Genomic DNA, 12,213 nt, shown 5'->3' on the forward strand with positions numbered 1-12,213 from the left:
CCTGCTACCAAGAGTCAGTTATTTCAATAGGCAACAGAAGCAAAGGAAGGGAGCTAATTTTTACTGAAATTTTTACTGAAAAAACAAAAAAAAGAAGAAAAAAAACCAAGAACAGTGATGACTCTGGGCCCCTGCTGTTGTTGAGATTTCTAGGCATTTGGCCCCAGACACTTAGTCCAGATGGGTTTTACCTTGGAAACAAACAAACAGAAAAAAACATGACTAAATTTCACAAACTCTGATCTGGTGTCAGGAAAACGCACAAGATTCAATCAACAATTTATAAGAGTATTATATAAGGCATCAGATCGGTGTGCTATGAAAATTCCCATGAGTATAAAAAGAAATGAAAATTAGATATGGCAATACACATTGCCCACTTCCATACTATTGCTAGAATAAGAACCAAGAATTTGAAAGATTAACAAAGAGAGGCACATGGAGTCAGAGCGAGAGAGGGATGGAGGGAGACAAAGAGGGAGGGAGGGAGAAAGGGGGAGAGAGAGAGAGAGAGAGATAACCTTTAGTGAGACTTCCTAGTTTCGAAAAGAAGTTTTTGCAATAAATAGCTTCAAATATCACATATATCCATGTCACCCCTAAATATTAGATGACTTTTTGGTATCATCCACCTCAGAACAGAGGCGAAGTGAGTCTAGCGTCTAAACAGTATTTCATATGGAGAACTTTCAGTGACTCCCCCTTTCCCCAGTTTAAACAGATTTTCCATACTGCATCCAAATCTCCCCAAGCCAGTCACAATCTTGATCTTTATTTCCAAGTCCTGTTGAATATTTTAAAACTAGTAATATCTCATCAGACCTCATACACTACTATCTCCATCAACAATTGCATCCAGTGGGGTCAGGTTCCTGGACTACAAGTCCTACCACATCAGAAATTAATTATAACAAAACATTTCCTGTGAGCGAACACTAGATCATGTTTAAACACTAGGTGACTCATTCATGGATACTACTATCCTCTCTGAAATCTCACATGTTGCAATTTAAAAATTTTGCACCCTGAGTGGCCATCCCTTGTTTGTTGGCCTAGTCAGGAAGATCTGGAAGTTCTCTCCGTTTTTTTTTTTTTTTTTTGGTTCGTGGGCCTCTTACTGTTGTGGCCTCTCCCGTTGCGGAGCACAGGCTCCAGACGCGCAGGCTCAGTGGCCATGGCTCACGGGCCCAGACGCTCCGCTGCATGTGGGATCTTCCCGGACCGGGGCACAAACCCGTGTCCCCTGCATCGTCAGGCAGACTCAACAACTAAGCCACCAGGGAAGCCCCGGAAGTTCTTTTGATCCCTGCCTAAAGTGTTGGTTCATCCAGGGACGACAATGATATTATCAAGAACCCAGGTCCTTGTTCCATGTCTCCAGTCTCCTGTCCACAGAGTTGGCTTCCTCCTAAGCCTAGCTCCCCTCGTGGGACTGGTAGCAATCAGTAACGCATGCTGTTTTGTTCACATCCAGCAGGAGAGAGAACCATTTCCAGAAATGTTGTCTCAAGGGTAATAATATTCTTTCCCAGAAGCCTCTGGAAAATTCTTTATCAAGTCTCATTGCTCTGAATTGGCTTCAGACGTACCTAACCCTGAACCCATAACTGTGGAAAGGATGAATGGGGTCACCCTAGCTGAGGATCAGCTCCCCAGCCCTCATGGCTAGAGCATAATAGGGAGAGTGAAATTGGGGTGACAACCATCATGTCCACAGCAGTTCAGGACCTTATAGGAACTTCTTTTATAGTCCTGGTTATCTAACTGTAATTCTCTCAAGCTTTGATTGGTGAGCACCTGTACTGTAGACCTGTAATGCCTGCCCCACCCCCAAGCTTACTTAATTGTTTTATTTGCAGATATTTGTCTAGATTCACCATTTGTTTCCACCAAAGCCCCTTTTACTTGGCAATAACTGAGAAGATATTCTCTGATTCTTGTCTCAGAAAAGAGAGGCCATATCTTCATTAAGCCCTAAGGCTGTGTGAAAGAAGGCATTAATTAATGCACTGAAGTTGGCCAGCTCCTGAAGTGACCCTGACAGGTGGGAGTGTTGATTTCTCACCCTTCCGGCTGAGGAATCTTTATCAACCACAGAGCATCTGGAGGGGTCATGACATGACTCCAGGGGCTTAATGTACTTTATTGCTTTGATGCTGAAACTGCAGTCATTCATTTTCTTCTCCCAGAGGCATGGTTAAAAATATGGCAATTCACAACTCATTATTCTGTAGATGTGCACTTCAATGGATAATTTTCCCTGTGGATTTATTTGGTTCATCCAAATACTTTAAAGCCCCTGAGGATGCTGAGGGAGAGCTGCATACAAAAGCATCTCCTGTGAGGCCTGAGATGGCCTGAAGCATCCCAAGAGAAATCCTCTGATGAGCTGAGACTTTGTCTGGAGTCTTCCACTCCAGGCACACTTGGACATCCCCTGGGTGTACACAGATGCTTCCAACAGAAATAAACAAATCCAACATGATTCTCAATGGGCTTCAAGTCATAGAGAAGACTTCCTCCTTGTCTACTGGAATGTTCCACTTAGGCCTTCGTTGTAAAGGATGATCAGTTCTTTCTGATCCAAATCAACATTCCTCACCTCCACATGGCAGAGAATTTTATATAAGCTGTTCATTCTCCTGCTGTCCTTTTTCTTTTTCTTTTTTTCTGCTATCCTTTTTCTAACGCTAGGGACAACTAGTTAAAAATTCAATAAAAATTCTCTCTTAGCTTGCACATTATAGCATCCTGTTTTACCAAGACAAGGGGGAAAAGATTTATTTATATTCTTGGCCATGGCTTCATCATGAAAAAAAAACCTCTTAATAGACATTTTATTCTCAGAAGTCTTCACAATACAGATTTTAGAGGATTGCTTTTCAGACATTCTTTGATCCAAATATTTGTTCAAGACACTGTGAACATCTCGTGTGACTGAGTACCAGACTGTTATTAAACATCAACCGAATTAACATTGTGAACATCTCTGTGAGACTCACATACAGTAACTGGAAAGTACAGGATCCTGGGTGAGCCACAATGCAGCCCAAGGGAAGATCCTAAATGATGGCTTTGCACTACACAAAGCCACAAACTGAAAGAAGTCAAGAAACATTAGCTTGTCATCCAGACCTCCTTTAACGTTTAACAGGCCAAATTCCATCCAATGCAGCTGCTTGCCTATTTTGAGTTCAAAGCTCATTAATAAAAACAGAAATAAAAAAGCCTTCTCAGGGGCTGCTGATAATTTTTTTAAGGCACTGCCACTATCCAAGACCATGGCAGTCACTCAGGATCATTCTGTTTGCTGGCAAATCAGTTAAGGGTGAGATAACTGAAATTTCTGCGCCATCAGCTGAAGTTACCACTTGCAAAACTGAGCCAAAAGGAGGATTAAAAGACATATGCATAAGAGCTAGGGACATTTTCTAAGAAGAGACAGTAAATTCCAAAGTCAGAGGCATCACTCAGCATCTCTGCACAGCATCCGTTTGATCTATTGGTGATAGATGTCTGAGTTGGCTTCAAATTGGACGAGTCAATAGGTTTCCAAACTGACTTAGAAAAGAGACCAAAAAATGGATATGTCTTGTTACTAAGCACAACCTACCTTCTACCATTACCTATCCATCTAAAATATCACTCAGTAATAAAAATTTCGAGATTTCAAATTTGCCTCTAAGTTTGCTGCATCTGGAGCCAACTCACCATTTTCCCGTTCATTTAACATCAGAAGAGAGATCCTCATTATGACCTCATTGTATCTGCACCTGTGGCCTCGACAGAGACTCGTTCTGAAGCATAGGAATGATCTAGGCCCTGATGATTAGGAGTGTAGGGGAGCAAAACCTGCCACCCCAAGAAAGTCTCTTTGGCATGCATATCATTTTGAGCTGAAAACCATCAAGGCCCAAAAGACTCAGGAAGAAACTGACCTTCCCCGCCAACTGCCTAAATGATGTAGAGAACATGTTCCAGGAAGGGAGCTATCAGCATAGATGACTGTAGTATGAACTAGGTTTGTATTATAAATAGGGAGAAACCTAGGAAAGTCTATTTGTCAAAATTTCTCTTTGTCCCATCTTCTCTACACAGCCCAGCAGTTAATTACCAAACATCTGCTTTTTCATCTCTGTGTGAATTGCCTTCCTCCCCTTTGAAGTCCCAAACCACTATCCCCAAATCCTCTTTTGTCTTTAGCTGAAAATGGTATTTAAGGTGAGGGTTTCAGCCATTTGGGGGAGGTGCTCAGTTCTCCTGTGTCTTTCTCATGTTTACATGTTATTAAACTTTTGCTTGATTTTCTCCTGTAAATCTGTTTCATGTCAATTTAATTCTTAGACTAGCCTAGAGGGGTAGAAGAGGAAGAGGAAAATGACAATGATTTATTGCCGGAACCTGCCTTTTTGATTAGAAAGTTTCCACCTGGAAGACTTTCTTTTTTTTCCTTTACAGAGCCTCTATGGAATATCTACCAGCAGTTTTGTGATGGACACAAAAGTATCTTCATCCACCTGGAATGAGGGCTATTGTTAACTTCTGTTCTAAAAACAGGAGAGGAAAAAAGGATATCTGCTTACAAGTAGAAAACTAAGAGAAGTTCTGGTTATTCAGTCACATCTTCCTCTGTAACCCACGGAGTACCTTAGGTAGTGAGAGCCCTGGGCAGTGTACATACTGGTTAGAGACACAGTCTAGAGCCAGCTGTAAAGCCCAGCTCCTCCACTCAGTAGCTACAGGAGCTAGACAAATGACTCAAGCTCTCTATACCTCAGTTTCCTCATCTGTGAAATAGGAATAATACTACTACCGACCTAAGAGGCTGTTGTGAGGATCAAATTAAGTTACATACATAAAGTGCCTAGAATAATGCTTGGTATTTAAAATCAATATATACAATAATATTAATAATAATACTACATATTCAACAATTCATATATATGAAATATATATTTCAAGACCATAAAATAAAAGCTAAAATAAAATTAAATAAATTTACAGTAAACAATATATAATATATATGATAAAAATACATATAAGAAGCTAAATAAAATTACTGTATTCTTGGGCTTCCCTGGTGGCGCAGTAGTTAAGAATCCGCCTGCTAATGCAGGGGACATGGGGTCGAGCCCTGGTCCGGGAAGATCCCACATGCCGCCGAGCGGCTAGGCCCGTGAGCCATGGCCGCTGAGCCTGCGCGTCCGGAGCCTGTGCTCCGCAACGGGAGGGGCCACAACAGTGAGAGGCCTGCGTACCGCAAAAAAAACAAATCATCGTATTCTTTAAAATCACTTGAAAAAATGAAGGTACGATTCAAGTCCTAGAAAATGAATAGAAAACTATAATATACACACAAATTATAAAAGGGATCCCAACGTAGAAAACACATAAAACTTCATAAAAAGTCTGCTCTAGAGCTTATATGTTAGCAGTAGTAAATTTACAAAGAATATGTGTATAAGAGTTTTTTTTAATGATCCAGATGTATCCAACAAAGGGTGAGACGATACTTTTTCTTTAACCCCTTTTATTATTGAGCAGAGTCATTAAAATAATTTTATTAACTTTATAGCTTAATGTAATAGGTATTCAATAATACCTGGTCAGGACCTCAGTTTAGGAAGCATTAAATTTAAGATGTCCACGAGACATCCAAGTGGAGATATCAAGTAGGCTATTTGTTGTTCAGGTCTGTAGTTTGGAAGGAAAAACTGGGTTAGAGATATGAATTTAGGAGTCATCAGCATATAGATGGTACTTAAAGCAATTAGACTGGATGAGATCACCATGGGAGTGAATGCACATAGAGAAGAAAATAGGATCATAGGCTGAGCCCTGGACTACTCCAGCTCAGCAAAGAAGACTGAAAAGAGTCAACTACTAACGTAGGGAAAAAAAGAGAAAATGTCATGTCCTGAAAACCAAGGGAAGAAAGTCAAAGACCGTTTTTTTAAATGTCATACTTCTAATTTTACAGTAGGTCATATTGACCTTCCTCCAAATTAAGCTGTTAGTGAGCTTTAAAAAAATTTACTAGTATCTGGAAGAAGTGGTCACTTTATATATGTAAGGTCAGAGATGCACTAAGAGATAATATGATATGTTTACATGTGAGGAGACTTGGGGTTTAGTCCAAATTCTAATGTTAACTGTCTCTGCAAATGTAAGTCAGTCAAAGTCTAGTTGTGTTTCAGTTCCCTCATCTGCTAAGTTTTTTAGTTCTTCACTCATTCAGCAAGTATTGAGTGCCTACTATGAGCAAATGCCCAAGTGGGATCAATTCCATATCACCTAATCATTAGGATAGATGTGATAATGTAAGTTTTTGGGGAAGATCACTGTGTAAATATGCCACATGCTGCATATTTTTCTGCTGACTGTTCTTTTCCAAAGACTCTTAAAATCTAGGTTATACTATAATCATGTCCCTTAGAAGCCTTTGATGCAGTCCTATTCAGAAGTAGAAGAATGACCCAGGACCTTCTTTTAAAATTCACTCATTCTTTTTTCCTGTGTTGAGTGTCCAGTGGATGCTAAGCCCTGCACTAGCTCTGGGAATACGAATATGAATAAAACACAATTGTTGCCTTCAAGTAGCTCATAATCTGGTAGAAAGACAGTCAAGTGAACAGTGCAACAGGCTTTCCTAAGACTTTTCTCAGTAATCTCTCTTAACTGTGCAATGGTCAGAGCCAGTTAAGAAACCACAGATGGCAAATCTTTATTTTTATTGACAAATTTAAAATACTTAAAAACAATTGCTACTAGAGAAGGAAACTGTCCACTTCCCATCAAGTGAGAATAGTTAAAGAAATCAAAGTGCTTAAAAAGAAAAGTAACCTCCTGGAAACAAGTTGATTCCCTGACCAAAACTATTATCTGAAATGTTTCTTGACTGAGGAGTGAATCACCACGTCTGGGCAAAATAATGCAGAAGAAAGTTAGCATTAAAGTGACAACAAAATTAAGGTATTAAAGCTCCAAATATCAACATCCTGACAGCTAGTTCCAGGAGCATTCACCCCTCTAAGATAGAGCCAAAAATATCACCTTAGAATTCTCTTAGGGATTATCTGAATCTGCAGGCCAGCATTTTCTGTAGCTCGGCCCTCCTTGATAACAAAACCAAATATTCTGCTGACTTAAGGTAAGATTCCATCAGAACTGTCAAGTTCAAGGATGGGGAAGGAGGTGAATGAAAGTACCCTGAGGGGGAAAAATTGCTTCTTTTCATTGTCTTAGCATAAACAATTACTTTGTTATTAAGAAAGCAAGATTGAATTACAATTAGAAAGAAACAAAATGTTTGCCTTTCCAAGGTCAGGGCAAGAAGGGATGAAGTAAAGTTGAGGGAGGGGAGAATTAAAACTGAAAATCCAAAATGTAAAGGGAAAATGACTTCGGAAAGTATTTAGCGGAGTTAATAACCGCGGCATCTTTATGATAACCAAAGGGCTCACTTTTAGAGTTTTCCTTTATAGATCATGACACTCACTATCTTACAAAGGAAAGAGATGGTTATTTCTCCAGAAAACTAAACGGTCTCAGTTCTCAACAACCACAGAAGGGTTAGTTATGTTCATGGCTGTGGTCTTTAAAGCAAACTACTTGATTGGCTTATTTAAATTGTCTACTAAAAAATAAATAATGTAGGGGGCTGCAAATAAGAAAAGTGTATTTGGGGTCTTAAGAACTGCAATTTGGAAGACACGGATTTGGGTAACTCTGAAAGAGTTCCAAGGAAGAGAAAGAGTCAGGGGCTTACAAAGACAAAAAGTCACAAGGTTGGTAAAAGTTGCCTGGTGAGAATTGTGATTCAAGACAGAAAAGACACAAGACAGAAAATATTTGCCTTTAAGGAATCACAAGTTGTTTCATGGTAGGGGTCCAATAAGTAAATAGGCTGTCATGAGCTATTCTAGGGTAAGTTTCCTGTAAGCATCTTGAATTTCTGGCAGGTGTCCTGGATGACTTCATCTAACCTTCAAAAGGTCAGATTCCATCCAGTCTGAGATGTGCATAAATCACACTTCCTTAATGGCCTCCTGGCTCCATTTCAGTGAGCTCTCTTAGCAATACCGACTCCATTTTGGTTTTCCTTTCACAAAATAAAAATATCTTTATAAAAAAATTCTTCTGAGTCTACATTTCCCATCTCCATTCTTACCATTATAGTTTGTTAAATTAGTGGTTGCTTGGTTTTTGCCCAGTTTCTCTCATCTGTTAGATTGGGGGAGGGGGTGTTGACTTAATATGAATTTAAGAAGAAAGATTGCATATTTCCTTTGAAAAATGTAATACTTGTCATATTCAAACTCCAAATTGATTTATAAGGGTAATCTATATAATTTTCAAATATGTGAATAGACCTCAAAGAATGAGATGGCTTTTTTCCTGATAGGCAGATTGCAGAATGAGGTCTCCATTAAGGCCATTTTTTACCCTTTAGAAAATTTTAAATGACACCCTGATAATAGTTAACTTCCAAATGTAAAACATTAGTGCTGACACTAGCCAAATAAAATGTATAGTTATTGAATCACAGGAAATGCTACCACTTTGCATTTCCAATGCCCCCTTTATTCAAACAACAATAAAAACATTACAAAAGGAGGCAATCTTTATCTCCCATAGCCAGCAGTATTGCTATAATAGGCAACGTGATGAAAATGCTTAAGAACAAAAGAAAATGTTATATTTGACTTGAGGCGCTTTTGCCATGGCTCAGGACCCTGTGAAGTCTTCCAGGAAATACTCACCCATGCCAGTGTGCATGGCCAATATGACAGGGAAGAGGATGAGATTTCAGGGATGCCAGAGTGCCCATCTGCTGTGTCTCCTCATTAGCTTTTCATGATACCAAAGAGTCCTCATGATACCAATAGCCCTGTTTGAAAGTAAAATATGACTCCAGACAGGAATAAAATCAAGAGGTTATTAGCACTAGCTAGTACGTGAGTAGGTGTTAGTAGCTGTTTCCTTGGAAGGAAAAGGATACATATACCTCATAGAGTTGTTGTGAGGGTTAAAAGAATCAATACACAAAAGCTATTTAGAACAGTGCCTGCAGATTCTATATAATCAATAAATTATATACATAAATATAATGTAGTAATAGTGATGAATTTTGAATAGAAAGCTCCTCTACAGTTGATAGAACATGAACAAAGAATAAACTCAAGGCACTATGAAGCTCTCTCTCCTCTCCAGTAAGACTAGGGAAAAGCTTTAAATGTGCTGGTAGGTTATGGATAGTTTATAAAAGAATACGCTATATAACCTTATATTCTAAGTTGGCAGTCATGGCCACAATTATACTTCTATCCTTCTCTCTCCTACAGCTGTTAACATTTGCAGGTATCACCAGAAGCTTTTGTGTGCCAATTCCAGTAAAAATACCTTATCTAAAAAGTGTCAAATCCATTAGAATAGTATTTCTTTATATTATTCAAGAAGGATGTTCCGGGGGCAACACCAATTACATCTGTACTCTTCAATACCCACTCCTAGGGACTACTGCCACACGTACCATGCAGACAGAGAACACAACATACAGAATCTACGTGGAATTAGAAAAGCAAAGCCATCCAAGATTTTCCCAGGTTAAAAATGACAGATCAGCATCTGGACAAAAAAAAAAAAGGCATTTCAACTCTCTTTATTTTGCAATATTTAAATATTCTGAATGCATAAGTGTGTGGAGTCTTTTATCTAATGAACCAGAGCTGAATCTTCTGGACGAACATTTAAAGCATGTAAAAGAAAATTCTTCAATGAATAATCAGTTCCACACAGTTCTGTACAAAGAACATTTTTCATACAAGTCAAACACAAAACAAAATATTCAGCGTTACTTTCTATCAGAAAACACTTTTGCCTGGTTATAAGACATGAAATCTGCTTCTGGTGAGGTTTTGTATCCAAATATGAATTCATTTAAGACAAAAGAAAAGACCAGTACAGAAAAGATTTCATGACTTCATTTATTACAAATGTTAATTCAACCTGGGTCTTCCCATGGAAACAAGCTAAAGACAATCTCTTGCCATCTTGGTGGAGTAGACAGCAAGGAATTCAACCAGGTTGCATCTATTTTTTTTTAATTGAGATATAATTGATATATAACATTGTATCAGTTTCAGGTGTACAACATAATGATTCAATATTTGTATACACTGAGAAATGATCACCACAGTAAGTCTCGTTAATATCCATCACCACACATAGTTAAACTTCTTTTCTTGTGATGAGAACTTTTAAGATCTACTTTCTTAGGAACTTTCAAATATGCAGTACGTGTGGTAAACATAATCACCATGCTGTATATTACACCCTTATGACTTATTTATTTTATAAATGGAATTTTGAACCTTTTGACCCCCTTCACCCATTTCACCCACCCCCTACCTCCTATCTCTGGCACCTATCAATCTGTTCTCTGTATTTCTTTTTTTAGATTCCACATATAAATGTGATCATATGGTATTTGCTTTTTTCTGTCTGACTTATTTTACTTAGCATAATGCCCTCAGGATCCATCCATGTTGCCAAAAATGGCAAGATTTCATTCTTTTCAGCCAGGTTGCATCTTGACTACCCTGCCATACTGAAAATCCAAGAAAGGTCAAAGATTTGACAGCCCTTGAAATAATTCATCTCATCACATTCCCCAAAGCATCAGAAGACCAGCTGATATTATACCTCTTAACAAGCAATCCTCTTTAGTTTGAAGATTGCCATATCCTGACATTTCATGTTTTTCCTAGCCCCTTTTCATCTGCTAATGTAAGCTTTTGCAACAAATGACCTTGCTTCATACTAGTTCATTTAAAAAAGGGGGAAAAAAAGCTTGAGACAAGCATCCTTATGATATAAATAATAAAATGTCCTTTGGAAAGTTTCCTGATTAAATTGTACATTTTAATATAACTATACTGATATTTCTTATAGATGTGTCCCACCCCCAAAACAGAAATATCAGAGACCACTAAGAACATTACTATCTGAGCTAAAGCCACAACAAACCAAGTTCACAGACTATAAGATCCTAACTGATAACATTGTCCTCAATGGTGAAAAACTGAAAGCATTTCCACTAAGATCAGGAACAAGACAAGGTTGCCCCCTCTCACCCCTCTTATTCAACATAGTTTTGGACGTTTTAGCCACAGCAATCAGAGAAGAAAAGGAAATAAAAGGAATCCAAATCGGAAAAGAAGAAGTAAAGCTGTCACTGTTTGCAGATGACATGATACTATACATAGAGAATCCTAAAGATGCTACCAGAAAACTACTAGAGCTAATCAATGAATTTGGTAAAGTAGCAGGATACAAAATTAATGCACAGAAATCTCTGGCATTCCTATATACTAATGATGAAAAATCTGAAAGTGAAATCAAGAAAACACTCCCATTTACCATTGCAACAAAAAGAATAAAATATCTAGGAATAAACCTACCTAAGGAGACAAAAGACCTGTATGCAGAAAATTATAAGACACTGATGAAAGAAATTAAAGATGATACAAACAGATGGAGAGATATACCATGTTCTTGGATTGGAAGAATCAACATTGTGAAAATGACTCTACTACCCAAAGCAATCTATAGATTCAATGCAATCCCTATCAAACTACCACTGGCATTTTTCACAGAACTAGAACAAAAAATTTCACAATTTGTATGGAAACACAAAAGACCCCGAATAGCCAAAGCAATCTTGAGAACAAAAAATGGAGCTGGAGGAATCAGGCTGCCTGACTTCAGACTATACTACAAAGCTACAGTAATCAAGACAGTATGGTACTGGCACAAAAACAGAAAGATAGATCAATGGAATAGGATAGAAAGCCCAGAGATAAACCCATGCACATATGGTCACCTTATCTTTGATAAAGGTGGCAGGAATATACAGTGGAGAAAGGACAGCCCCTTCAATAAGTGGTGCTGGGAAAACTGGACAGGTACATGTAAAAGTATGAGATTAGATCACTCCCTAACACCATACACAAAAATAAGCTCAAAATGGATTAAAGACCTAAATGTAAGGCCAGAAACTATCAAACTCTTAGAGGAAAACATAGGCAGAACACTCTATGACATAAATCACAGCAAGATCCTTCTTGACCCATCTCCTAGAGTAATGGAGATAAAAACAAAAATAAACAAATGGGACCTAATGAAACTTCAAAGCTTTTGCACAGCAAAGGA

The sequence above is a fragment of the Lipotes vexillifer genome, unplaced genomic scaffold (genome assembly GCF_000442215.2).
Source record: "Lipotes vexillifer unplaced genomic scaffold, Lipotes_vexillifer_v1.1 scaffold419, whole genome shotgun sequence".
Lineage (NCBI taxonomy): Eukaryota > Metazoa > Chordata > Mammalia > Artiodactyla > Lipotidae > Lipotes > Lipotes vexillifer.